The sequence below is a fragment of the Bombina bombina genome, chromosome 4 (genome assembly GCF_027579735.1).
Source record: "Bombina bombina isolate aBomBom1 chromosome 4, aBomBom1.pri, whole genome shotgun sequence".
Taxonomy (NCBI): Eukaryota; Metazoa; Chordata; class Amphibia; order Anura; family Bombinatoridae; genus Bombina; species Bombina bombina.
The window spans coordinates 7,504,703-7,531,985 of NC_069502.1; positions in this window are offsets into that span (position 1 = coordinate 7,504,703).

Consider the following 27,283-nt stretch of genomic DNA (forward strand, 5'->3'; position numbering starts at 1 on the left):
CAGTTGCCTGCCTGCCAGCATGTGTACCAAGCCCACTTGCCCAGTGCCACCACTCATATCTGGTGTAACAGTAGTGTAAATGTAAAAAAAAAAAAAACTTTATTGACTGTGAACCATCAGTCTGCTAGTGTAATCTAATTGCAGTTGCCTGCCTGCCAGCGTGTGTGCCAGGCCCACTTGCCCAGTGCCACCACTCATATCTGGTGTAACAGTAGTGTAAATTTAAAATAAAAACTTTTTGACTGTGAAACATCAGTCTGCTAGTGTAATCTAATTGCAGTTGCCTGCCTGTCAGCGTGTGTGCCAGGCTCACAGCGTATACTGTGCCCACTTGCCCAGCGCCACCACTCATATCTGGTGTAACAGTAGTGTAAATTAAAAAAAAAAATTTTTGACTGTGAAACATCAGTCTGCTAGTGTAATCTAATTGCAGTTGCCTGTCTACCAGCCTGTGTGCCAGGCCCACTTGCAAAGTGCCACCACTCATATCTGGTGTAACAGTAGTGTAAATGTAAAAAAAAAAACTTTTTTGACTGTGAAACATCAGTCTGCTAGTGTAATCTAATTGCAGTTGCCTGCCTGCCAGCATGTGTGCCAGGCCCACTTGCCCAGTGCCACCACTCATATCTGGTGTACCAGTAGTGTAAATTTAAAAAAAAAACTTTTTTGACTGTGAAACATCAGTCTACTAGTGTAATCTAATTGCAGTTGCCTGCCTGACAGCGTGTGTGCCAGGCTCACAGCGTATACTTTGCCCACTTGCTCAGTGCCACCACTCATATCTGGTGTAACAGTAGTGTAAATTATAAAAAAAAATAACTTTTTTGACTGTGAAACATCAGTCTGCTAGTGTAATCTAATTGCAGTTTCCTTCCTGCCAGCGTGTGTGCCAGGCCCACTTGCCCAGTGCCACCACTCATATCTGGTGTAACAGTAGTGTAAATTTAAAAAAAAAAAAACTTTTTTGACTGTGAAACATCAGTCTGCTAGTGTAATCTAATTGCAGTTGCCTGCCTGCCTGCCAGCGTGTGTGCCAGGCCCACTAGCCCAGTGCCACCACTAATATCTGGTGTAACAGTAGTGTAAATTAAAAAAAAAAAACTTTTTTGACTGTGAAACATCAGTCTGCTAGTGTAATCTAATTGCAGTTGCCTGCCTGCCAGCGTGTGTGCCAGGCCCACTTGCCAACTAGTGCCACCACTCATATCTGTTGTAACAGTAGTGTAAATTAAAAAAAAAAAACTTTTTTGACTGTGAAACATCAGTCTGCTTGTGTAATCTAATTGCAGTTGCCTGCCTGCCAGCGTGTGTGCCAGGCCCACTTGCCCAGTGCCACCACTCATATCTGGTGTAACAGTAGTGTAAATTTAAAAAAAACAAACTTTTTTGACTGTGAAACATCAGTCTGCTAGTGTAATCTAATTGCAGTTGCCTGCCTGCCAGCGTGTGTGCCAGGCCCACTAGCCCAGTGCCACCACTCATATCTGGTGTAACAGTAGTGTAAATTAAAAAAAAAAAAACTTTTTTGACTGTGAAACATCAGTCTGCTAGTGTAATCTAATTGCAGTTGCCTGCCTGCCACCGTGTGTGCCAGGCTCACAGCGTATACTTTGCCCACTTGCCCAGTGCCACCACTCATATCTGGTGTAACAGTAGTGTAAATTTAAAAAAAAAATTTTTGACTGTGAAACATCAGTCTGCTAGTGTAATCTAATTGCAGTTGCCTGCCTGCCAGCGTGTGTGCCAGGCCCACTTGCCCAGTGCCACCACTCATATCTGGTGTAACAGTAGTGTTAAAAAAAACAAAAAACTTTTTGGACTGTGAAACATCAGTCTGCTAGTGTAATCTAATTGCAGTTGCCTGCCTACCAGCGTGTGTGCCAGGCCCACTTGCCCAGTGCCACCACTTATATCTGGTTTAACAGTAGTGTAAATTTAAAAAAAACTACTTTTTGACTGTGAAACATCAGTCTGCTTGTGTAATCTAATTGCAGTTGCCTGCCTGCCAGCGTGTGCAAGGCCCACTTGCCCAGTGCCACCACTCATATCTGGTGTAACAGTAGTGTAAATTTAAAAAATAAACTTTTTTGACTGTGAAACATCAGTCTGCTTGTGTAATCTAATTGCAGTTGCCTGCCTGCCTGCCAGCGTGTGTGCCAGGCCCACTAGCCCAGTGCCACCACTAATATCTGGTGTAACAGTAGTGTAAATTAAAAAAAAAAAACTTTTTTGACTGTGAAACATCAGTCTGCTAGTGTAATCTAATTGCAGTTGCCTGCCTGCCAGCGTGTGTGCCAGGCCCACTTGCCAACTAGTGCCACCACTCATATCTGTTGTAACAGTAGTGTAAATTAAAAAAAAAAAACTTTTTTGACTGTGAAACATCAGTCTGCTTGTGTAATCTAATTGCAGTTGCCTGCCTGCCAGCGTGTGTGCCAGGCCCACTTGCCCAGTGCCACCACTCATATCTGGTGTAACAGTAGTGTAAATTTAAAAAAAACAAACTTTTTTGACTGTGAAACATCAGTCTGCTAGTGTAATCTAATTGCAGTTGCCTGCCTGCCAGCGTGTGTGCCAGGCCCACTAGCCCAGTGCCACCACTCATATCTGGTGTAACAGTAGTGTAAATTAAAAAAAAAAAAACTTTTTTGACTGTGAAACATCAGTCTGCTAGTGTAATCTAATTGCAGTTGCCTGCCTGCCACCGTGTGTGCCAGGCTCACAGCGTATACTTTGCCCACTTGCCCAGTGCCACCACTCATATCTGGTGTAACAGTAGTGTAAATTTAAAAAAAAAATTTTTGACTGTGAAACATCAGTCTGCTAGTGTAATCTAATTGCAGTTGCCTGCCTACCAGCATGTGTGCCAGGCCCACTTGCCCAGTGCCACCACTCATATCTGGTGTAACAGTAGTGTTAAAAAAAACAAAAAACTTTTTGGACTGTGAAACATCAGTCTGCTAGTGTAATCTAATTGCAGTTGCCTGCCTACCAGCGTGTGTGCCAGGCCCACTTGCCCAGTGCCACCACTTATATCTGGTTTAACAGTAGTGTAAATTTAAAAAAAACTACTTTTTGACTGTGAAACATCAGTCTGCTTGTGTAATCTAATTGCAGTTGCCTGCCTGCCAGCGTGTGCAAGGCCCACTTGCCCAGTGCCACCACTCATATCTGGTGTAACAGTAGTGTAAATTTAAAAAATAAACTTTTTTGACTGTGAAACATCAGTCTGCTTGTGTAATCTAATTGCAGTTGCCTGCTTGCCAGCGTGTGTGCCAGGCTCACAGCGTATACTGTGCCCACTTGCCCAGAGGCACCACTCATATCTTGTTTAATAGTAGTGTAAGTGTACATTTAAAAAAAAAACTTTTTGGACTGTGAAACATCAGTCTGCTTTTTTGTGTCAGGCTCACAGCGTATACTGTGCCCACTTGCCCAGTGCCACCATTCATATCTGGTGTAACAGTAGTGTAAATTAAAAAAAAAAAACTTTTTTGACTGTGAAACATCAGTCTGCTTGTGTAATTTAATTGCAGTTGCCTGCCTGCCAGCGTGTGTGCAAGGCCCACTTGCCCAGTGCCACCACTCATATCTGGTGTAACAGGAGTGTAAATTTAAAAAAAAAAACTTTTTTGACTCTGAAACATCAGTCTGCTTGTGTAATCTAATTGCAGTTGACTGCTTGCCAGCGTGTGTGCCAGGCTCACAGCGTATACTGTGCCCACTTGCCCAGTGCCACCACTCATATCTTGTTTAATAGTAGTGTAAGTGTACATTTAAAAAAAAAAAAAAACTTTTTTGACTGTGAAACATCAGTCTGCTTTTTTGTGTCAGGCTCACAGAGTATACTGTGCCCACTTGCCCAGAGGCACCACTCATATCTTGTTTAATAGTAGTGTAAGTGTACATTTAAAAAAAAAAAAAACTTTTTGGACTGTAAAACATCAGTCTGCTTTTTTGTGTCAGGCTCACAGCGTATACTGTGCCCACTTGCCCAGTGCCACCACTCATATCTTGTTTAATAGTAGTGTAAGTGTACATTTAAAAAAAAAAATGTTTGGACTGTGAAACATCAGTCTGCTTTTTTGTGTCAGGCTCACAGCGTATACTGTGCCCACTTGCCCAGTGCCACCACTCATATCTTGTTTAATAGTAGTGTAAGTGTACATTTAAAAAAATAAAAACTTTTTGGACTGTGAAACATCAGTCTGCTTTTTTGTGTCAGGCTCACAGTGTATACTTTGCCCACTTGCCCAGTGGCACCACTCATGTCTTGTTTAATAGTAGTGTAAGTGTACATTTTAAAAAAAAATGACAGGCAGAGGCAGGCATTTTGACTGTGAAACATCAGTCTGCTAGTGTAATCTAATTGCTGTTGCCTGCCTACCAGCGTGTGTGCCAGGCCCACTTGCAAGGTGCCACCACTCATATCTGGTGTAACAGTAGTGTAAATTTAAAAAAAAAAACTTTTTTGACTGTGAAACATCAGTCTGCTAGTGTAATCTAATTGCAGTTGCCTGCCTACCAGCGTGTGTGCCAGGCACACTTGCCCAGTGCCACCTCTCATATCTGGTGTAACAGTAGTGTAAATTAAAAAAACAAAAACTTTTTTGACTGTGAAACATCAGTCTGCTTGTGCAATCTAATTGCAGTTGCCTGCCTGCCAGCGTGTGTGCCAGGCTCACAGCGTATACTGTGCCCACTTGCCCAGTGCCACCATTTATATCTTGTTTAATAGTAGTGTAAGTGTACATTTAAAAAAAAAAACTTTTTGGACTGTGAAACATCAGTCTGCTTTTTTGTGTCAGGCTCACAGAGTATACTGTGCCTACTTGCCCAGAGGCACCACTCATATCTTGTTTAATAGTAGTGTAAGTGTACATTTAAAAAAAAAAAAAATTTTGGACTGTGAAACATCAGTCTGCTTTTTTGTGTCAGGCTCACAGCGTATACTGTGCCCACTTGCCCAGTGCCACCACTCATATCTGTTGTAACAGTAGTGTAAATTTAAAAAAAAAAAACTTTTTTGACTGTGAAACATCAGTCTGCTTGTGTAATCTAATTGCAGTTGCCTGCCTGCCAGCGTGTGTGCAAGGCCCACTTGCCCAGTGCCACCACTTATATCTGGTGTAACAGTAGTGTAAATTTAAAAAAAAAAACTTTTTTGACTCTGAAACATCAGTCTACTTGTGTAATCTAATTGCAGTTGCCTGCTTGCCAGCGTATGTGCCAGGCTCACAGCGTATACTGTGCCCACTTGTCCAGTGCCACCACTAATTTCTTGTTTAATAGTAGTGTAAGTGTACATTTAAAAAAAAAAAATGTTTGGACTGTGAAACATCAGTCTGCTTTTTTGTGTCAGGCTCACAGCGTATACTGTGCCCACTTGCCCAGTGCCACCACCCATATCTTGTTTAATAGCAGTGTAAGTGTACATTTAAAAAAATAAAAACTTTTTGGACTGTGAAACATCAGTCTGCTTTTTTGTGTCAGGCTCACAGCATATACTTTGCCCATTAGCCCAGTGCCACCATTCATATCTTGTTTAATAGTAGTGTAAGTGTACATTTAAAAAAAAAAAAAGTTTTTGGACTGTGAAACATCAGTATGCTATTTTGTGTCAGGCTCACAGCGTATACTGTGCCCACTTGCCCAGTGGCACCACTCATATCTTGTTTAATAGTAGTGTAAGTGTACATTTTAAAAAAAATGACAGGCAGAGGCAGGCCACCCCGCAGGTGCCATCGTGGTCGTGGTGCTGTGATTCCCTTTGGCCCTAGAATAGTGCCCAGTGTTCAGAGGCCACGTACCATGAACTCGAAAAGTTCTGAGGACATAGTTGACTTTTTAACACAGGACACCCAATCTTCTATAGCTTCCGCTCCGAACCTTGACGCACCATCCTCCTCCAGCTTATCTTCGGGCAGCACCTCTCAAGTTATCACTCGCCCGCCTGCCGCCACCACCAACACTAGCACCACAGCCGCTTCACTTGATCTGTCAGAGGAGTTATTTACACATCAGTTGGAAGAAATGAGTGATGCGCAACCATTATTGCCAGAGGATGTAGATAACAGGGATATGTCTCAGTCAGGCAGCATTACACACATGGACGTACGGTGTGATGATGATGATGTTGTACCCACTGCGGGAGTTTGGTCTGTCACTGTGAAGCGGGCATAACCCTTACACTACCTGATCGATACAACATCATACCTGATGTTTTAAAGCACGTTATTCCAAACAATTTAGGAATGTTAGGTGATTTATGCCCTTTATGGCTTAAAACAAGACTCTGCATCAACTATGTAATTTTCCATGGTTGTTTTGCCATGGATCCCCCTCCAGCATGCCACAGTCCAGGTGTTAGTCCCCTTGAAACAACTTTCCCATCACTATTGTGGCCAGAAAGAGTCCCTGTGGGTTTTAAAATTCGCCTGCCCATTGAAGTCTATGGGGGTTTGCCCGGTTCACCGGTTCACAAACTTTTGTGGGAGTTCGCGTTCGCAGTTCGCGAACCCAAATTTTTAGGTTCGCGACATCACTATCCATAAGTAGTAATGTATTTTTTATTTTTATTCCTATAACTACTTGTGCACAAAATGTGGAGCAATAATATTTTTCGATTTAGAAAGGGTATACAACTTTAATAAAGTTTATAATTTACTTTTATTATGTAAAATACTTCATTCTCTTGCAGCATTGAACATAAGCTTTATGTGTTTTCAGACTCCCATTGAGTACTATGGCATCTGTGGCCTCAAGGGTGGCAGATTGAAAACTATGTATGCTGCATCAGAATAGACTCGAGCGTACCTGTTAAATGCTTGATAAATTTGGAAAGGGTCAAATAGAGTCAAATCTGAATTAAAAACATCTGTAATGACGCAAGCATCGATCTGCGTCGGATTGAGATCGCGGGATCATATATTACTTCACAAATGTCAACATTTGACAATCTTGACACTATGATAAGTACCGCAGATCAATCTCGCAAACAAATTCGACGTGGGATTCAAACGTATTTTTAGTTGATGCTTTGATAAATATTCCCCTATGTGTTTAACCACTGCAAAGGGTTTAAACACATAGTAGAAAAACTACTGGTTACCTGCAGATCACTACCTCTGATCTAATCAGTGGCGCTACTCACACAAATCAGCTGAGCAACTAGAGATGTGATTGCATCTATTCGTTTATGACTGGTTAGCAAGGGTCTTTTTTTCTATGAAACTGAGAAATCAGTCAAATAAATAAATAATTTGACAAACTAAAGCTGCATTATCTCTTACATAAAGATGTCCCTTTTACAATAGCTGTTTTTTTAAATGAGTTATCACAGCACAAATAGATAAATATTATAATGAAAATGTATTTAAACACACACATGTAAAGAAATGTGTATATCTCTGGCTTTAAATGTGCTATATACAGGGATATCACAGACCTTCATGGGAACATTACACCAGCAGGAAATGTAAAACACTGGATTCATTTTACACCTAATGGTGACACCTAATCTGTTGGCCTAACAAATAATGTCAGCTCATGATGTGTTTAATCAAAAAATAAAATAAAAAATTATATATATATATATTAGAATTATTCATTGCATTTATAGATTAAGAAATTCATATATCATTTGATAGCAAATGTCATAATTTATATATGTAATTTTTATATGCAGTTGGTGCAATTTGTTTTTTATATAGAGAAAAGTGAAGACTACTGAACAACAGTCAAAAAAGCTTTAATCCATTTAAAGAGTATAGGATACAAATCCCAAACAGAAGAGCTCAGCTATCTATCAATTTGTTTTTTAATTGAGCTAAAACAAAATTGGAAACTGAAAGAAACCTAATATAATAAAATAACTGCATAAATAGCTAAAAAAATAAATAAACAACACACTGGTGGCACTCAAAAAATGGCAACAGTGCCTTTATTACAGAGCAACGTTTCGGGCTCCTGCCCCTTTATCAAGCTTGATAAAGGGGCAGGAGCCCCGAAACATTGCTCTGTAATAAAGGCACTGTTGCCATTTTTTGAGTGCCACCAGTGTGTTGTTTTATTATACTTGTCACTGGACTTTGGTTAGGGGAGTCCCCCTGGTGTGCACCAATTCGAATCACTGGAAAAATTAAGGATTAAGTGAGTGCTGGTCCTGCTTGTCTAAATAGCTAAAAAAAAATGCCCCTGAAAACCAGCTGAAACATCCAGCGGTCAAGTTTGTTGGTTTCAAAAGCCCACAAGTTATGCAAAAACCTGTAACATTCTCTGACAGATTGGAATACAGCTGTTGAACAGTCCCCTATACAATATATATGGGGCATTATAGTGAGAGTTTTTTACTTGATTTCAATGCATTTGAATTCTAAAACTTTGCAAAAAAGTAACTGTAATTTGCACTGGGATTCTAGTGGACTGGAATGGGGATCCTATTTAGCTTGTATAGGTTTTACCCCTATTTGTATTTTAGTTATTTGTGTATAAAGAATTTATGCTCTCATAAAAGAAAAAAGAAATGATATAAAGTCTTACCAATTTTGATATTGTCGTGAAGGAGGCTCCTTGAATTCGTTAGTCAACATTTTTGAAGGAGAAATTAGCTGTAATATTGCACCCAGCAAAAATTCTCCTTGTTTGAAATATTGTTGCTGATGGGCAGGGTGTGTCATAAAGTCACTGCTTTCTGCAATAAATATCACAAAAGCCAAAGACAACAGCAGGACCTCCAGTGACCTGGACCATATACCGGGCTGATAGAGAAGCCTTGAGCACCATATTATATAAGTGAAAGACTGATTGCTTATCCTCTGCTGGTAAGGAGTCTCTGTGTCTGCTTAATAAAGTGTCACACACACTCACACTCACACACATACACACACACACTCACACACATACACACACACAGACACACTCTAAGGGATGAAAAAACAGCTCATGAACTTGTTAGCTTGTTCTATGGTGATTTACCACCTGAATGGAGCTACATACTGTGTATATATAGAGAGAGAGAGTTCATAGAACACAAGTGTCCCAATTACAATTTTGAACAAGTTCTAGCAGACTGTTAATCACAATAATTATGAAGTTTCCAATAATACAAAGTGTATTATTAAACAATAATACTTACTGTGATTTAAACATATTTTTAGTATAATGTACTCTTTATTTCTCAGTGGATTAGAGTTGACAAAAAAGTCTGAAAAACAAAAGTAGAACTATAAATTCACTCTAGTTTTATTTCTTTTTGTATCAGATATGTTCAAAACACTTTTTTAAAAAAATTTCATTGAGATAAATTATTTACAAACAGAGAACTATACATTGTACAGTAAGTTAATCAAACAAACATACATTACATATTAACTGACAAATATTCATCAGTATGTATTAACTCAAGCTATGGAAGTCATTACTGATGAAAGAAAGAGAATAGAAAAAGATAAAGATAAGGAATAGGGGAGAAGGGAGAAAAGGGGCAATACGTAGATGCAGGGAGGGAAGGTAGAGGGTAAAAATAGAGAGAGAAAAAACGCTTCCTGTATTATAAAAGCTATAATATTATGTAGAAGAGAAGGGTGACACTGACTATTGGTTGCGTGACTATGCTTTTTGGCCACACATATTGAAAGATGTTCAAACCTACTGTCAAGGGTGTTTAATCTGTCCACAGTTCCAACCCACTGCACCAACGCATAGAGCGCCATTGCAGAAAAGGGGGATGGTAATGCCATGGTCAGATATACAAATTGATTTTATTGGTCCAGTAACAAGGTCATCAAGAGGTAACAAATACATGTTAACCGTGACATGCTTATTTACTAAATGGGTAGAGTGCATCAGTGCACCTAACAATAGTGCTGAAACATGCGCAGCATTGCTCATCAACCACGTTTTTTCCAGATTTGTTTTGCCACAAAGAATCGAATCAGATCAGGGAACTCACTTCAGTAGCAAAGTGATGACCAAAATGTGGAAAATACTAGGGGTTAAAAGAAAGCTCCATATTGCATATAGAGCTGCTTCAAGTGGTGGTGTAGAGCGTTACAACCAGTCCATTGTTAAAATCCTCAAAAAGTTTGTGAGTGAAACGGGTAAAGACTGGGATGTAAAACTACCTCTTGTCTTAATGGCATTAAAAGCAACTCCAAGTAGTGCTACCAAGATGTCACCTTTTGAACTGATGACTGGTAGGAGAATGGTTCTACCTCAGCATCTGCTGTACCGTACATCAGGCCAAAACTTGATAAACGCTGCCAATACACATCAATATGTGGAGAACCTAAGGAAGCACCTGCAATATGCCTTTGCATTTGCTCAAAGGAATTTAGAGAAACCCGAAACTGCCACTAAAACCTATTATGATCTCAAAATGTCCAAAAAGGAATATGAAATAAATGATAAAGTTTATCTTTATAACTTTGGAAGAGATCAGGTTAGGGAGAAGAAATTTCTTCCCTCATTGAAAGGTCCTTTTGTCATTACTGACAAAATATCTCCAGTGGCCTATAAAATACGGATCCCAAAAATGAAAGTTTCATAGATAAATGGGTCCATATAAATCAGCTGCGAGCGCGTCATCCTAGATCCCAACTACAAGTCATAGAGGGAGAATGAAGTCACATCTCCAAAAGCACTAAAGACATACTGTAGTTTAAAGATGCCTAGCTGATGAGCATGAAGGCTTAAGAATGATGGACTCGCTCCATAGAAGACTGTCTATGAGGCATACTGTTGACGCTCACAGAGTACCACTGACTTTGATCCAATTCAAATACATGTGTCCTACATATATTTGAATTTGAAAGGGGGAATTATGTCAGGGTACAGGTCAATGACATATATGTATATATACTAATATATATATATATATATATATATATATATATATATATATATATATATATATATATATATATATATATATATATATATAAATAATATAAAAAGGATGTGTGTATATATGAGGCCGTATAGTTTATCAGATGTGCTGTAGAATCGCAATTCTGATGTAAAGGATTGATTTAAAACCCATAGTCAGTCCTCCCCCACTTTTTTTTTTTTTTTTTTCAATTACACAGGACACTCATAGAAATAATTTCAAAAGAGACATTTCTAGCTAGGGTTTGAAAATGAAGTCCATATCAGATTGTAACTGAAATTTTCTTCTGACACTAAGACATTTGGCCATCAACCCCTTTAAAAATTCAAAAGACAACATTTGCTCCTTAATTGGAAGTGACATCTTCAGAGCATCCCTTACCCCATACAGTGAATAGAGACGTGAATTAAATGTCTAAAACTGTTGATTTAAGGCCTAATGAGATGTTTACAATTTCAAGTGGAAATTAGCATGCTGGAAGTCTCAAAAGTGCATGCCCATATATGGATTTCCTGCCCAAGATGTAGCCGATGCATCTGTGAGTATGTTTGAAACTACAAACAGGTTCAAGAAATTATGACTTTTTACAACTACTCGTAAAATGATCCCTGCTATTTATGGAGATGTACTGCAGACATATGACTGGGGGGAAGGTAACACACACAGTGGAAGCACATGGCTTGCATTATAATTTCAAATTTCACTGTTTAAAACAACTGTAGTTAGATTTCAAGTAAAATATACTTCAGCATTGTAGGAAAATATATATTTTAATGGATATGAGACTGTCTATTTATGTGATATTAAATATAAACACATGAATAGGGGAAATTGTGGACCTAAGAAGCCGTGACATTTAGCATTCATATTAGATAAACATTTTCTGAGATTGATAAACATTGCATGTAGCTATATGAATGTTAAATCATTTCTAACAATTATTTCTATTTCTGTTGCAGGCAACAATTGGTCATGGGCATCAATTTATATATTCAGAATTTGTTAGAAATGTGAAACATGCTGTATTTGCATGAATGCAATGTCAGGATTTTGAATGTTACCAATTTGGGATAATTAACAGTGTAATTATTTTGATATAACATAACGTATTTGGTATCAGAATAATCAAGAAAAATTATATGATACTGTCCTATCGATAATTAATATTGTAATTGATTAATGCAATGTTATAGTATTGTTTAATATAATCATTATATGGGAAATATTGCAAAATGTTTAGAAATGATTAAATGTATTGCTGTGTTGTTCGTCCGCTGCCCCCCGATGGCCAGAATCCATTATGACAGTCAAGGGACTTAAAGGTTAAATGATGCGTTTCCATGGTGACCATGCCAAGCCGAGGGCCAATCCGATGATCAGCTTCCTTTTGGCCACCCACATGGTTTCATAAATGAGTGAAAAAATATATAAGTAAGGCAAGAGAGGGAAAAACACAGGCTGCTAACTTTGACTGATAACTGCTGCTGGGCGTTGGAAATACAATTATTCTGAGCAAGCTGACTGCCTTTTCTCATTGATTGCCAAATTTACTTATCTGTCTTCTGAGATGAAACAAGGAGTTTTTGGTAACTGAACTATCAATTTTGGTCATTTTGGTAACGTATATATATATATATATATATATATATATATATATATATATGTATATATATATATATATATATATATATATATATATAAAGAAAGAGGGTTGCAATTAATATTTTAACACAAATATATGCATAGTCACTTCAGTTTAAATTACAGTTGATAGATTAAAGAAATCGGTCTGTATTTTAGTTTATATCCATAGTCTGTGTATTGTTAAACATCTATCCTTAATGCTAAGTTTGTTTTAACTGTGCAAATATAGAGTTATAACTCAGAGTTTGATTGTTGGCATAAATAATATAAATAACTTCTAGTGTTTCAATTAGAGTATATATACTGTCCTATTGTTTAACTAAGCATTTTTAAAATTGTATTGCTTGGATGTTAGTAGTTAAAGATCTTTAATCACATTGTGTTAACTGAATGAAAGGCTATTGTGAGTAAGGCTAATTTTAAGGGTAGACTTTTATGAATTTTGCATAGCATATTTGAATAGATTTAAAACGCGTATAATATTGATTCATATTTTAATTCTTACAAATATATATATTTCAATGTGTTCATAGATATTTACTAATAATACAAAAATGCAGGTATTTATATTAATTTTATTGTCTTAGTATATGCATATTTGATTGTGGGTTTATTTTAAAGAAAGATTGTTAAATATTTTCAGTTATAACCCTACCATATACTCACATATTATTTGGAGAGTACTGCTAAGATTCTTATAAATATACTGACATATTATATGGAGTCATTGCGTGAGATATTAAAAATATTTATCATATTGATATAATATATTTGTGGTAAATAGAAATTATTATAGAAAAGAAAAAATTTCATATTTTGAAATTAATATTTTGAAAATATAATTTTTTTTTTAAAATTGAAATATTGATTTTCATGTTCAAGATTGATATTAATATCTTGAAATATTATTAAAAATAAATTTTTGAAAAATTGATAAAAAATAATAATTTTTCATATTTTAAAATTAATAAAAAATATAAATTTTTCATATTTCAAAATTCATAAAAATATACATTTTTCATATTTCAAAATTAATCAAAAATATAAATTTTTTATATTTCAAAATTCATAAAAATATAAATTTTTCATATTTCAAAATTAATAAAAATATTAATTTTTCATATTTCAAAATTAATATTGATATTTTTGAAAATATAATTTGTTTCCTCTCTCTTATTGTTAAAAATTGTATTAGCGTTTTTATCTTATTAAGTACAACACTAAAATAACGATGTCTTCAGCAAAAAGTAATGCTAGCGTTTCTGTACATGATGAAATTGTGCCCTCCCCAAGATCCTCTATCCATGAAGTGGTTCAGGAAAAAACTCTCAAATTAGAAGCCATGAACCACATCATGACTAGACTTGATATTGGGGACGATGTCTCCATGTATATTAGGGGTGTAAAGCTAAGGCCAAAGATTTAGTTAGAGATATGTGGTTTGAAGTTGGGGAATTATACAAAATGTTACTGCAACTTAATGAATTTACGGAATTTAGCGGGCATGATGAGTTAATTTTCAAAACTTGGCCGATACTAATGTATTTGAGCTGTGAAATGTCTAACCAAATGGCAGGACAAGACAGACAATTAGGCCGGCTAAGGGATGAAAATGATTAATTACGAGAATTTGAAGAAGCCTTTATTCATGGAAAGGTAGAGGTTCTAGAAGCTAACAAAAAGGTTTCTGACTTGAATAAATATAATGAGAAATTAGTGGCTGAATTTAAAGCTCTCAAAGAAGAATATGAAAAATGCCAAGATGAAAATAAAACTTTAAAAGCTAGATATTGTAAGTCTGAAAAAGGATATAAACAGGCAATAAATAAATTAAAGAGACAAATCAGCAGTAATAAGGAACCTTTAAGTAATAACACTAATGCTGAAATGTTGAACTCAATTAGGGACTGAGGTAGAAATGAGTTTCAAGATACCAGGCGGGAGGATAGACAAAAATACCCAAATTATAGCCCTAATTCAGGCCCAGAGGTAACTTTTTCCCCTAGGCAATTACCTAACTCTGGGGGACCATAAGATTATTACGCCTCAGATGAAGAGGGCAGTTACTATAACGGGTCAGAAAGGGGGGCTAGATTCTCAGACAGCCCAGATAAAAATACACGGGTAAGATTTCAGCAAAATAAAGATAGGGCAGATGAAAGGCACCCTAACTCAAACAATAAGTTCCCAGTAAGATCCAGTAATATACCAAATAAAGTGTATGACACCCTCACAATAATTAAATTCCTAAAGAATGCAGTACGCCCATTTTCCAAAGGGGGGGCCACTTCCATAATTGACCACTTAGAGGCCTTTGAAAATGCTTTATCTATAATGAGTGTTACAAGTGAGCAGTTAAAAATTGAATTTCTACCCTGGGTATTTTGAAGGTAAACATAACAAATTCTTTGCTTCACTAAAGGATATGAATATTCATTCCTGGAGTGAAACAAAACAACAGTGCAGAAAGGAATTCGAGCAACATCGCGCTAAAACTGCAGGGAGAATAGCTGTATATGGTTTAAAATGTAGTGCAACTCAAAGCCCCATCGAGTTCCTTTCTATACTGAAAAGTGCATACAGTATGGCTGAAAATAATCCCATATTTGAATGCTCAGAGTTTGTGAATCTATTTTTTTTGAAGCACTGCCCGCACCCATCAAAATTAACTTAGCTAGAAATTTTGATGAGAACTGCTCATTGGAATGGCTGATCAAAGAGAGTACAAAGTTATACTCTATTCAGCAATCCAGTGAACAGGGGGATAAAAAGGAGAGAAAGCCCAATCCTAAAATAGTGGCCAAAACTAGGGTGTCAACTAACCCCCTAAATTTGGAGTCTAAAAAGAAAACCTACGCGGAAGTGGCCAGAGAAAACAGGCCATCTCCACAGAGGTTTAACTCTACCCCTCCCCCAACATGGGCTAAGGGGCAGAGAGACTATAGCCAAAGTGGGGGACATACTCAGGCGAATAATTACTCCAAAAGAGAATACCCACAGAATAATTGGTACCCACGCAAAGGTAGATACAATAGATGGCGAAGATATTCTCAGGATAACCAGACACCCCAAGTAAATAATGTTCCCCAAAATACTAATGCTGAACAAATTGAACCCCAGGGGCAACCACGCCAGGATAGAAATAGCGGCTCTGATTCTGAGGGGAACAAATGGTCCAGGAATCATTATTATGGGGCATCAAGAGATAGGCCCAGGAGTAGAGGTAATTTGCAGGATCAAATAGGTCAGCTTAGTACCCAGCTAATTCGGTTGAGCGAACAAGTCGCTAATATGAGTCAAAAACTTACGGCTCAGCAACCAAACAATACTTTTTTAGGGGTACAGCCAGTGGCCAGCAGTGGGCCACAGGCACAGTCATAGACACTGCAGTATCATCTGAAAGGGAGGGGAGAGATATACGAAATAAAATGATAAATGTCAAAAATGGTACTAATCATGTTCTCTCCCCACAGACCGGAAACGGACGATTTAGCTGTGATGACGAGCAACCTCGGCCTGAAAGCATTAGCAAAATTTTTCCTTTGCAGTGTTCTCTTAACCTTATTTCCACAGATGCAGTACACAAGAATCCAGCCGACCCTGTCATAGAGGGGACCGGTAGGTATGAAGTTTCTTCTGCATCGGAAAACATGGCGGATTCAGGTAACACGTGCAAAGCCCACAGATGTATGATAATGCCAATTTTATGTGTGAAATGGTAGAAACTGCAGGGAGGTATTATGTATTAGCTGAGCTACAAGATTCAGTCTCCAACCTTATCATGGGATTAATTGATACTGGATCCCAGGCAACTATCTTATCCCACAGGTACTACACACAGCTAAACAAGCTAACACCCCACAAACCTAAAATAAAAGAATTTGATGGTTCTCTAATAGGTGTTTTGGGGGTGACTCTATAAAAGTCTATGGTACGGTCTGGTTAAAATTTAAACTAGGGAATAGGGTCATAAAAAACCCTGTCATTATAGTGGATTTGCCAACTGATTGTTTAATAATTGGTAGTGATCTCCTGAAGCGATTAAGCACCATAATTGATTGCATAAATAATGTAATTTGGTCACAAGTTAAAAGGCCTATTAATTATGAGAAATCTGGTATATCTTGCCCCCAACATAACTGTCACGTGGTGGAAGAGAAACCAGATGCTGTGGAGATTCATTTCAGGAATAACTCTATACCTGAAATCACTATCCTACAGATAGATGATCATACTCCTTTAAGTGTCTCTGATGGTAATACTTTTAAAATTTCACCTGGGAAGATAGCAAATATTTCCTTAGATGGCGATGTATTAACCATATCTCTCCACAAGGGGGATCATAAAATCCCTAAGGGGGGAGGCCACACTCAATACCTCACAGGGATTGAGAAAGTTAAAGAGGATCTATTTATCCCTATACAAGTGCATAACCTTGGTACAACCAAATATGCCAAATTGAGCTTGAAACAAGAAGCTAGCTATATAAGCGAAGGCTTATTAGCACAGATAGCTGAACCTAAAGTGATTAAATATCTTTCTCCCCAAGACCACTGTATACACGACACGACCTGGATAACAAGTTTGAAAACTATAACATCACAGCTAAGTGCTTATTATCTATCTCTATAGGTAATAAGTCAGTGAAGCACCTGTTTTTAGTTTTAAATACTCCCCATAGTCAAATATACATTGGCAATGATATCTTCATAGATATGCCATACAAATAGATTTGATTAACTTTTGACTCTGGAGCAGGTTAAAGGGGGACCCTGAAGTATTTCAGGATGAAAGGGCAGCCCTGAAATCAAACCAGCAATTACCATATGCTGTAAATATGCAGGTGTCTATCAATGTTATAATTCCTGCTGGGGGTGATAAATTTCTTTTACCCTTACAGATAAAAAGAGGTCAGAAATTAAGAACTTCTGAAACACTTATTTGCCTATCCCATAGAATACAAAATCTGGGTATAACAATGGCCTATTGTCCTATGGTAAATATTGGACTATTCCAATACATGTTATTGTACATAACATGACCCCACAGGATATAGCCTTATCTAAGGGAACTACTATAGGATATTCACTGGAATCAAGTTATTACACTTTTGGATTCCAGAAAAATGCAATTGGGCTAATACCTGAAGGATACTTAACTGAAGAACAATTAATAGAAGAGTCTGTTGCCTCTATGCCAGAGGCTCTATTTACTACTCAGTCTATTTATCCCTTCAGCTCAGAGGAAGGCATCTGTAAAGTTGAAGAAGCCTCTCTAGTATTTGATCAGCTGATCAAACAGCAAGATTACCCCAATACCCAGGGTCATGGAGGCAATGTAAACTATAATCAAGGGGATCTCACCTCTTGATTGGAAGAAGCATATGAAATAGGACAGCCTGAAATCTTTCCAGGATTTCAGCAAATAGTCAAAGAGCAAATATCCTTAGCTAATGGCTGTTCCAGCGATGATGAACGCCAACTGCTGCGAGAACTCCTGTTGCAGTACAAGGATATTTTTGCTAGGAATTCTTACGACTGTGGTACTGCAGACTTGCACATTGCAAGAATACAAACAGATCCCAATGCAACACCTGTCTTTGTTAAACAATACAGACTCCCTTTAGCCTCATATGATTCTCTTGCAGAAAGTATAAGGAACCTGGAAGAAAGAGGTATTATACGACAGGTGCATAGTTTTTATAACAATCCTATTCTAGGTGTTCTTAAGCCCAATGGACAATGGCGTTTGTGTGCTGACTTAACTAAGCTAACTGAGCTAAACAAACAAGTGTACATGTCTGGCTGGCCTGTACCATACATTGACCAATGCCTAGCACAGATGCATGGATCCAAAATATTCACTGCCATTGATTATGCACAGGGATATTGGACCATAAAAGTACACGAGGAGGACCAGTATAATCTGGCATTCTCGTTCCAAAAGGTCCAATATGCATTTCAGAGACTCCCTTTTTGGATACATAAATTCTGGACATGAATTTGCGGTATTCATGCATAAGGCTATGCCTGATGCACTGGAAAGTGGGACCTTATCTTATGTTGATGATGTTCTAATCAAAAGCACAGACTTTGAAAAACACATCGCAGAGCTTAAACACATCCTCAGCCAACTTAAAAGGGCAGGTGTCAAATTATCCCTACAAAAAGCTCAACGGTGCCGTACTCGTGTAAACTTCTTGGGACATGAAGTTACTTCTGAAGGGCTAAATCCTCAAAAAAAAAAGGTGGAAGCTATAGTAAATTCTAAAAACTCAGCTAACTTAAAGGAATTGAGATCATTCCTGGGTATGACAAATTATTCTCGCAAATTCATTGATAATTATGCAGAATTAGCTAAACCACTACTACTTCTTCTAAAGAAGGCTGTGAAATGGCACTGGAGTGAAGAGACAGCCATCAAAGAGCTGAAGAGAAAACTCACACAAGCACCTTGCTTAGCATATCCTGAAGGTGGTAAACCTTTCTTCTTAGAGACATGTTACACAGATGTAAGCATGAGTGCTGTTTTATACCAAAAGCATGATAATTTAAGCAAAGCCATTGCTTATGCGAGCAAAAATCTATCCCCAGTAGAAATAAAATTTAGCGATTGCGAAAAGCCCTCTTATCTACTGTATGGGCTCAACAAAATTTCCACAGCTATATAGAGGGCGAGAAAATTATTGTAGAAACGGCCCACCAGCCTTTGCTATATTTGCAAAGTGAGAGAATAAGAGATGGGAATTTGTCAAATAGCCGCATAACAGTGTGGACTCTTTCCTTACAAGGCTGGCCTTTAGAAATTCACTACAAGCAGAATAAAAAGAATCCAGTCGCACAGGGGCTTGCTGAGCTCCACGACTGTACTGCTAAGGATCCTGGGGAAGAATTATCAGAAGATGATTTTCTGGAGGAACAATTGTTTTTCCCATATAAAATGTACAATGAGGAAAATTGTCAAACATTACATTGGGTGTATGTTGATGGTTGTTCTTACCATGCCACTATTGATAATGAGTGCAGATTAGTCGCTGGCATTGGTATAACTTGGGCAAATGGATTCTCAAATATATCTATAGGTTTCAACATTGGACCAAGATCCAGTCAAGTTGCAGAACTAACTGCTGTTCTAAAAACCATTGAAATGGCTATTGAACATGGTATTCATGAATTTGTGATCATATCTGACTCAAATTATGTGCATGACAGTTTTGTTGAATACCTGCCAACTTGGAAAATAAATGGCATGCAGAAAAGCAATAACAAACCAGTCAAGCATGGCAAGTTGTTCTGCGAGATTGATAATCTGGTGGTAACCAATGATTTAACCATACACTGGAAAAAGACCAAGGGTCATTGCAGGGTTCTAGGCCCAGATAAGGAAGGCAATGATCTTGCGGATTCATTAGCCGAACAAGGAGCCATGACTGGAGAACTCCTTAATATTGACCACTTAATGGGTGCAATTCAGGTAGAAGCCATTACCAGAAACCAGGCAAAACAACAGAGTGAGCCTAACTTGGTACAATGGAGTCAGGATTCTCCTAGTGAGGACCTGATCACTAGTCAAAAAGAAGACCCCATTGTAGGCACCTTCTATAAACACATAGAAGATCCTGAAAATAACCCCATATCAAAAGATGATTGTATTGGCAAAGAAGATCTTAGAATCTTAATGAAATCCAGAACACAATTCAAGTTACAGGATGGTTTGTTAATTAGAACCTCCAAAACTGGCATCCAGCAATGGGTAGTACCCACCAAGTTCATAGGTCTAATGCTTCAACATGCCCATGATGCTCCCACATCTGGTCATCGTGGTGCCAAACTCACATATGAAATATTGCATGACTACGCTTTTTGGCCACACATATTGAAAGACGTTCAAACCTACTGTCAAGGGTGTTTAATCTGTCCACAGTTCCAACCCACTGCGCCAACGCATAGAGCGCCATTGCAGAAAAGGGGGATGGTAATGCCATGGTCAGATATACAAATTGATTTTATTGGTCCAGTAACAAGGTCATCAAAAGGTAACAAATACATGTTAACTGTGACATGCTTGTTTACTAAATGGGTAGAGTGCATCAGTGCACCTAACAATAGTGTTGAAACATGCGCAGCATTGCTCATCAACCACGTGTTTTCCAGATTTGTTTTGCCACAAAGAATCGAATCAGATCGGGGAACCCACTTCACTAGCAAAGTGATGACCAAAATGTGGAAAATACTAGGGGTTAAAAGAAAGCTCCATATTGCATATAGAGCTGCCTCAAGTGGTGGTGTAGAGCATTACAACCAGTCCATTGTTAAAATCCTCAAAAAGTTTGTGAGTGAAACGGGTAAAGACTGGGATGTAAAACTACCTCTTGTCTTAATGGCATTAAAAGCAACTCCAAGTAGTGCTACCAAGATGTCACCTTTTGAACTGATGACTGATAGGAGAAGGGTTCTACCTCAGCATCTGCTGTACCGTACATCAGACCAAAACTTGATAAACGCTGCCAATACACATCAATATGTGGAGAACCTAAGGAAGCACCTGCAATATGCCTTTGCATTTGCTCAAAGGAATTTAGAGAAACCCGAAACTGCCACTAAAACCTATTATGATCTCAAAATGTCCAAAAAGGAATATGAAATAAATGATAAAGTTTATCTTTATAACTTTGGAAGATATCAGGTTAGGGAGAAAAAATGTCTTCCCTCATTGACAAAATATCTCCAGTGGCCTATAAAATACGGATCCCAAAAATGAAAGTTTCATAGATAAATGGGTCCATATCAATCAGCTGCGAGCGTGTCATCCTAGATCCCAACTACAAGTCATAGAGGGAAAATGAAGTCACATCTCCAAAAGCACTAAAGACATACTGTAGTTTAAAGATGCCTAGCTGATGAGCATGAAGGCTTAAGAATGAAGGACTCGCTCCATAGAAGACTGTCTATCAGGCATACTGTTGACGCTCACAGAGTACCACTGACTTTGATCCAATTCAAATACCTGTGTCCTACATATATTTGAATTTGAAAGGGGGAATTATGTCAGGGTACAGGTCAATGACATATATGTATATATACTAATATATATACATATGTAAATAATATAAAAAGGATGTGTGTATATATGAGGCCGTATATTTTATCAGATGTGCTGTAGAATTGCAATTCTGATGTAAAGGATTGATTTAAAACCCATAGTCAGTTCTCCCCCACCTTTTTTTTTTTCAATTACACAGGACACTCATAGAAATAATTTCAAAAGAGACATTTCTAGCTAGGGTGTGAAAATTAAGTCCATATCAGATTGTAATTGAAATTTTCTTCTGACACTAAGACATTTGGCCATCAACCCCTTTAAAAATTCAAAAGACATCATTTGCTCCTTAATTGGAAGTGCAAGCTTCAGAGCATCCTTTACCCCCATACAGTGAATAGAGACATGAATTAAATGTCTAAAACTGTTGATTTAAGGCCTAATGAGATGTTTACAATTTCAAAGAAGTGGAAATTAGCATGCTGGAAGTCTCAAAAGTACATGCCCATATATGGATTTCCTGCCCAAGATGTAGCCGATCCGTCTGTGAGTATGTTTGATACTACAAACAGGTTCAAGAAATTATGACTTTTTACAACTATGATCCTGGCTGTTTATGGAGATGTACTGCAGACATACGGCTGGGAGGAAGGTAACACACACTGTGGAAGCACATGGCTTGCATTATAATTTCAAAATTCATTGTTTAAAACAACTGTAGTTAGATTTCAAGTAAAATATACTTCAGCATTGTAGGAAAATATATATTTTAATGGATATGAGACTGTCTATTTATGTGATATTAAATATAAACACATGAATAGGGGAAATTGTGAACCTAAGAATCCGTGACAGATGGCATTCATTTTAGATAAACATTTGCTGAGATTGATAAACATTGCATGTAGATATATGAATGTTAAATCATTTCTAACAATTATTTCTATTTCTGTTGCAGGCAACAATTGGTCATGGGCATCAATTTATATATTCAGAATTTGTTAGAAATGTGAAACATGCTTTATTTGCATGAATGCAATGTCAGGATTTTAAATGTTACCAATTTGGGATAATTAACAGTGTAATTATTTTGATATAACATAACGTATTTGGTATCAGAATAATCAAGAAAAGTTATATGATACTGTCCCATCGATAATTAATATTGTAATTGATTAATGCAATGTTATAGTATTGTTTAATATAATCATTATATGGGAAATATTGTAAAATGTTTAGAAATGATGAAATGTATTGCTGTGTTGTTCGTCCGCTGCCCCCCGATGGCCAGAATCCAGTATGACAGTCAAGGGACTTAAAGGTTAAATGATGCTTTTCCATGGTGACCATGCCAAGCTGAGTGCCAATCCGAATAGACTTCCCAAGTAACCAATGGGATGTTCAGCTTCCTTAGAGCCACCCACATGGTTTCATAAATGATCGAAAATATATATAAGTAAGGCAAGAGAGGGAAAAACACAGGCTGCTAACTTTGAGTGATAACTGCTGCTGGGCGTTGGAAATACAATCATTCTGAGCAAGCTGACTGCCTTTTCTCATTGATTGCAAAATTTACTTATCTGTCTTCTGAGATGAAACAAGGAGTTTTTGGTAACTGAACTATCAATTTTGGTAATTTTGGTAACGTATATATATAAAAAGAAAGAGGGTTGCAATTAATATTTTAACACAAATATATGCATAGTCACTGCAGTTTTAATTACAGTTGATAGATTAAAGAAAGCGGACTGTATTTTAGTTTATATCCATAGTCTGTGTATTGTTAAACCTCTATCCTTAATGCTAAGATTGTTTTAACTTTGCAAATATAGAGTTATAACTCAGAGTTTGATTGTTGGCACAAATAATATATATAACTTCTAGTGTTTCAATTAGAGTATATATACTGTCCTATTGTTTAACTAAGCATTGTTAAAATTGTATTGCTTGGATGTTAGCAGTTAAAGATCTTTAATCTCATTGGGTTAACTGAATGAAAGGCTATTGTGATTAAGGCTAATTTTAAGGGTAGACTTTTATGAATTTTGCATAGCATATTTGAATAGTTTTTAAACGCGTATAATATTGATTCATATTCTGATTCTTACAATTATATATATTTCAATGTGTTCATATATATTTAATAATCATAAAAAACAGGTATTTATATTAATTTTATTGTCTTAGTATATGCATATTTGATTGTGGGTTTCGTTTAAAGAAAGTGTACTGTCCTCATTAACTGATAACTAGACAGCTAGTTAACAAACCAGACAGAAATAGCTTTGTGTTTATTCCAAACTGATTTTACTTCTGAATAGTTATTTTTTGTAAAACTGCAATACAATAAGAAAGGTTGAAATTACAATATGTAGTTACACGTGGTGCTTGCAATACATACAATAATACATGTTTCTAACACAGAGAGCTTACATTTAATCCTTACAGCAAATAGCAATGCAATTCAAATGTACAATGACCTCTTAGCAAACAATAACTTACAGGCATATGTATGTTTAGAGGCAAATGTTTAAGAGCTGATTTCCATGCTTCTTGAAGCTAAGATGGCTGCTGAGAAACTGAAAGTAACATTTTATTAACAAACTTTATTAACACTTCCTGTTTTATTCTTGAGAGGAACCAAGCTGTAATTGCAACATGAAACCACCAGATGTCATCAACATGAACATAATAAGCATATAATAGACAGAACACTCCCCGCCTGGTATAAAAATTTACCACTATTACATGATCTATAAATTATTATTAAATTCAACCAGATAACTTTTTACTTTGAAAAAGAACAATTAAATCTGACACAGGTCTAAGGTATACTTTAGCAGTCTCTTGTTTAATGATTTTGACCATCACCACTAGGAATGGTTTTTACAATAAGACTCATTGGCCATTCATTGCGCTTTACTTGAGAGTCTTTCAACAATACAAGATCTCCTTCTTGAACGTTTTGTTTCTCTTTCCATTTTCTATATTTCCATGTTTGGATACATTTGATAATCACTGTTTCAGCTTGCAAGAAATCTAAGGAATGACATAACCCTTTGCTGCAATGCCAGCCTGTACACGACTCCTTTTGAGTGCTGCTGGAAAATGACTTAGCAATGTGAATAAGTGTTGCTATACCTCTCACAAGGGACTTCCACTTTGAGAATCTGAGAAATCTATGTGAGTCTAACTGGCATTCATACACTTCAGTTATTAAAGCTGTCACTTCAGGTCTGATCTCACTGTCAGAATCTGGTTCAATGAGGTCAAATACTTCAGCTTCAGATTGATCACCTGAATCTGCCTGATGTAAGAAATTTGGGCCTGAGAACCAGTTGGTATGTTTTAGGTGAGCTGCCTGAATTAGTCTAGTACCATGATCTGCTGGATTCTGACTGGTGTTAATATAATGCCACTGATCTGGATTAGTAGATTTTCTAATACAAATTATTCTGTTTGAGACATATACATGAAATCTCCTACAAGTATTGTGAATATAACCTAACACAATTTTGCTATCAGTGTAATATTTAACTGCATAAAGTTCAATGTCCATTTCTTCAGTAATAAGTTCAGCTAGCTCAACTGACAAAACAGCTGCACATAATTCTAGACGTGGCACTGTATGGGCTGATCTTGGAGCTAGTTTAGATTTGCCCATAATAAAGCCTACATGACATTGACCGCTACTGTCTATGACTCTGAGATATGCCACAGCTGCTATCGCTACAGTAGAAGCATCAGAAAAAACACATACCTCCTTTCTTACTGTGGTTAATAGTGACACTGGCACATAGGGTCTGGGAATACTGAGATCTTCAAGATGGATCAGGTCTTCTTACCATGCTCTCCATTGAGCTTCTCTGTCTGGTAAGAGTGGGGAATCCCAGTCACATTGGTCTGTTGAGAGTTCTCTGACTAACGATTTACCTTGCATAGTGATTGGAGATACAAACCCAAGTGGGTCATAAAGACTGTTTACTGTAGCTAGTGATGTCGCAAACCTAATTCAATAGGCAGGCGAACTTTAAAACCTACAAGGACTCTTTCTGGCCACAATAGTGATGGAAAAGTTGTTTCAAGGGTACTAACACCTGGACTGTCGCATGCTGGAGGGGGATCCCTGGCAAAACTCCCATGGAAAATTACATAGTTTATGCAGAGTCTGCTTTTAAGCCATAATGGACCTAAATCAACTAACATTCCCAAAGTGTCTGTCTCAAAACATCCCGGACAGAAGATAGATTGATAGATAGGATAGATAGATTTGTTAGATATATAATTACCCTAATAAAGTCTAATAATTAAACATGCGTTCTTGGACCCAACTAGGTTGTGTTAAGTAGTACTGTTCTTCGCACTTTCAGCCCTGTAACTCCCCCTATTGGTGGAGGTCTATATGGCGGTTATGATTACCCTGACAAAGTATAACAACAGGACACGTGGTCTGGGACCCATGGTAATTTTGTTGTGTTAAGTAAAACTTTTCTTATCACTTGAATCCCTCTTACCCCCCCTTTTGTTGGAGCTCTATATAGCCTGCATGATTAGCCTGACAAAGTATAATAATAAAACATCTGGTCTTGGACCCATGGTAATTAGGTTGTGTTTAAATAGTACTATTCTTATAACTGTAATCCCTGTTACTCCCCCTATCAAGGGAGGTCTATATGGCCTGCATGATTACCCTGACAAAGTATAACATCAAGACACACGGTGTTGGACCCATGATAACTAGCTTGTGTTAATTAGTACTTTTCTTAGCACTTTAATCCCTGTTCCCCCCCCCCCTATCAGGGGTGTTCTATATGGCCTACCTGATTACCCTGAAAAAATATAATAATAAGACATGTGGTCTGGTACCCATTTTAACTAGGTTGTGTTTTAAGTACTACCATTCTTAGCACTTTAATCTCTGTAACTCCCCCTATTTGGTGAGGTCTATACGGCCTGGATGATTACCCATACAAAATATAATAATAAGACATCTGCTCTTGGTCTGCGACCCATGGTAACTATGTTGTGTTAATTAGTAATGTCCTTCGCATTTTAATAGCTGTTACTCATACTCACCCTATCAGTGGAGGTCTATATGGCCTGCATCATTACCCTTACAAAATATAATAACCAAACATATGCTCTGGGACCCATGGTAAGTAGGTTGTGTTAAGTAGTACTGTTCTTTGCAGTTTAATACCTGTTACAACACCCAATGGTGGCAGGTCTATCTGGCCTTCATGATTAGCTGCACCCAAACCACAAAAAAAGCTGAGTGGTCTTAGACTAACACCCATGGCTAACTCGGTTGTTTCAATTAGTACTATTCTTAGCACTTTCATCCCTGTTGTGTTAACATGGCCATCATGATTACCCTCACCAAAATATAACAACAATACGTGCGTTCAGGGAACCATGGTAAGCTTACTTCCTTTCGCAAAATCGAGTATAACAGTTGCAGGCAGAGGTTCTGACCCTGCATTATGGCTGCACCTCTCCCTAAAAGAGGCATGCGTTACAGAGTCTGTGGGCATGTATGCAAAGAGCTGGCCTGCCTAAAAAGAGGAGCAAGGCTGTACAGGTTGTTCTCCTTCAGCCGTTTTATACGCTGTCCCACGGCCACGACCCTCAACAACCACAACAGATTGAAACACCACATATGCCATCCTTTTGAACAACAGAGTACAGGCATGGCATTGATTTTAGTTACAC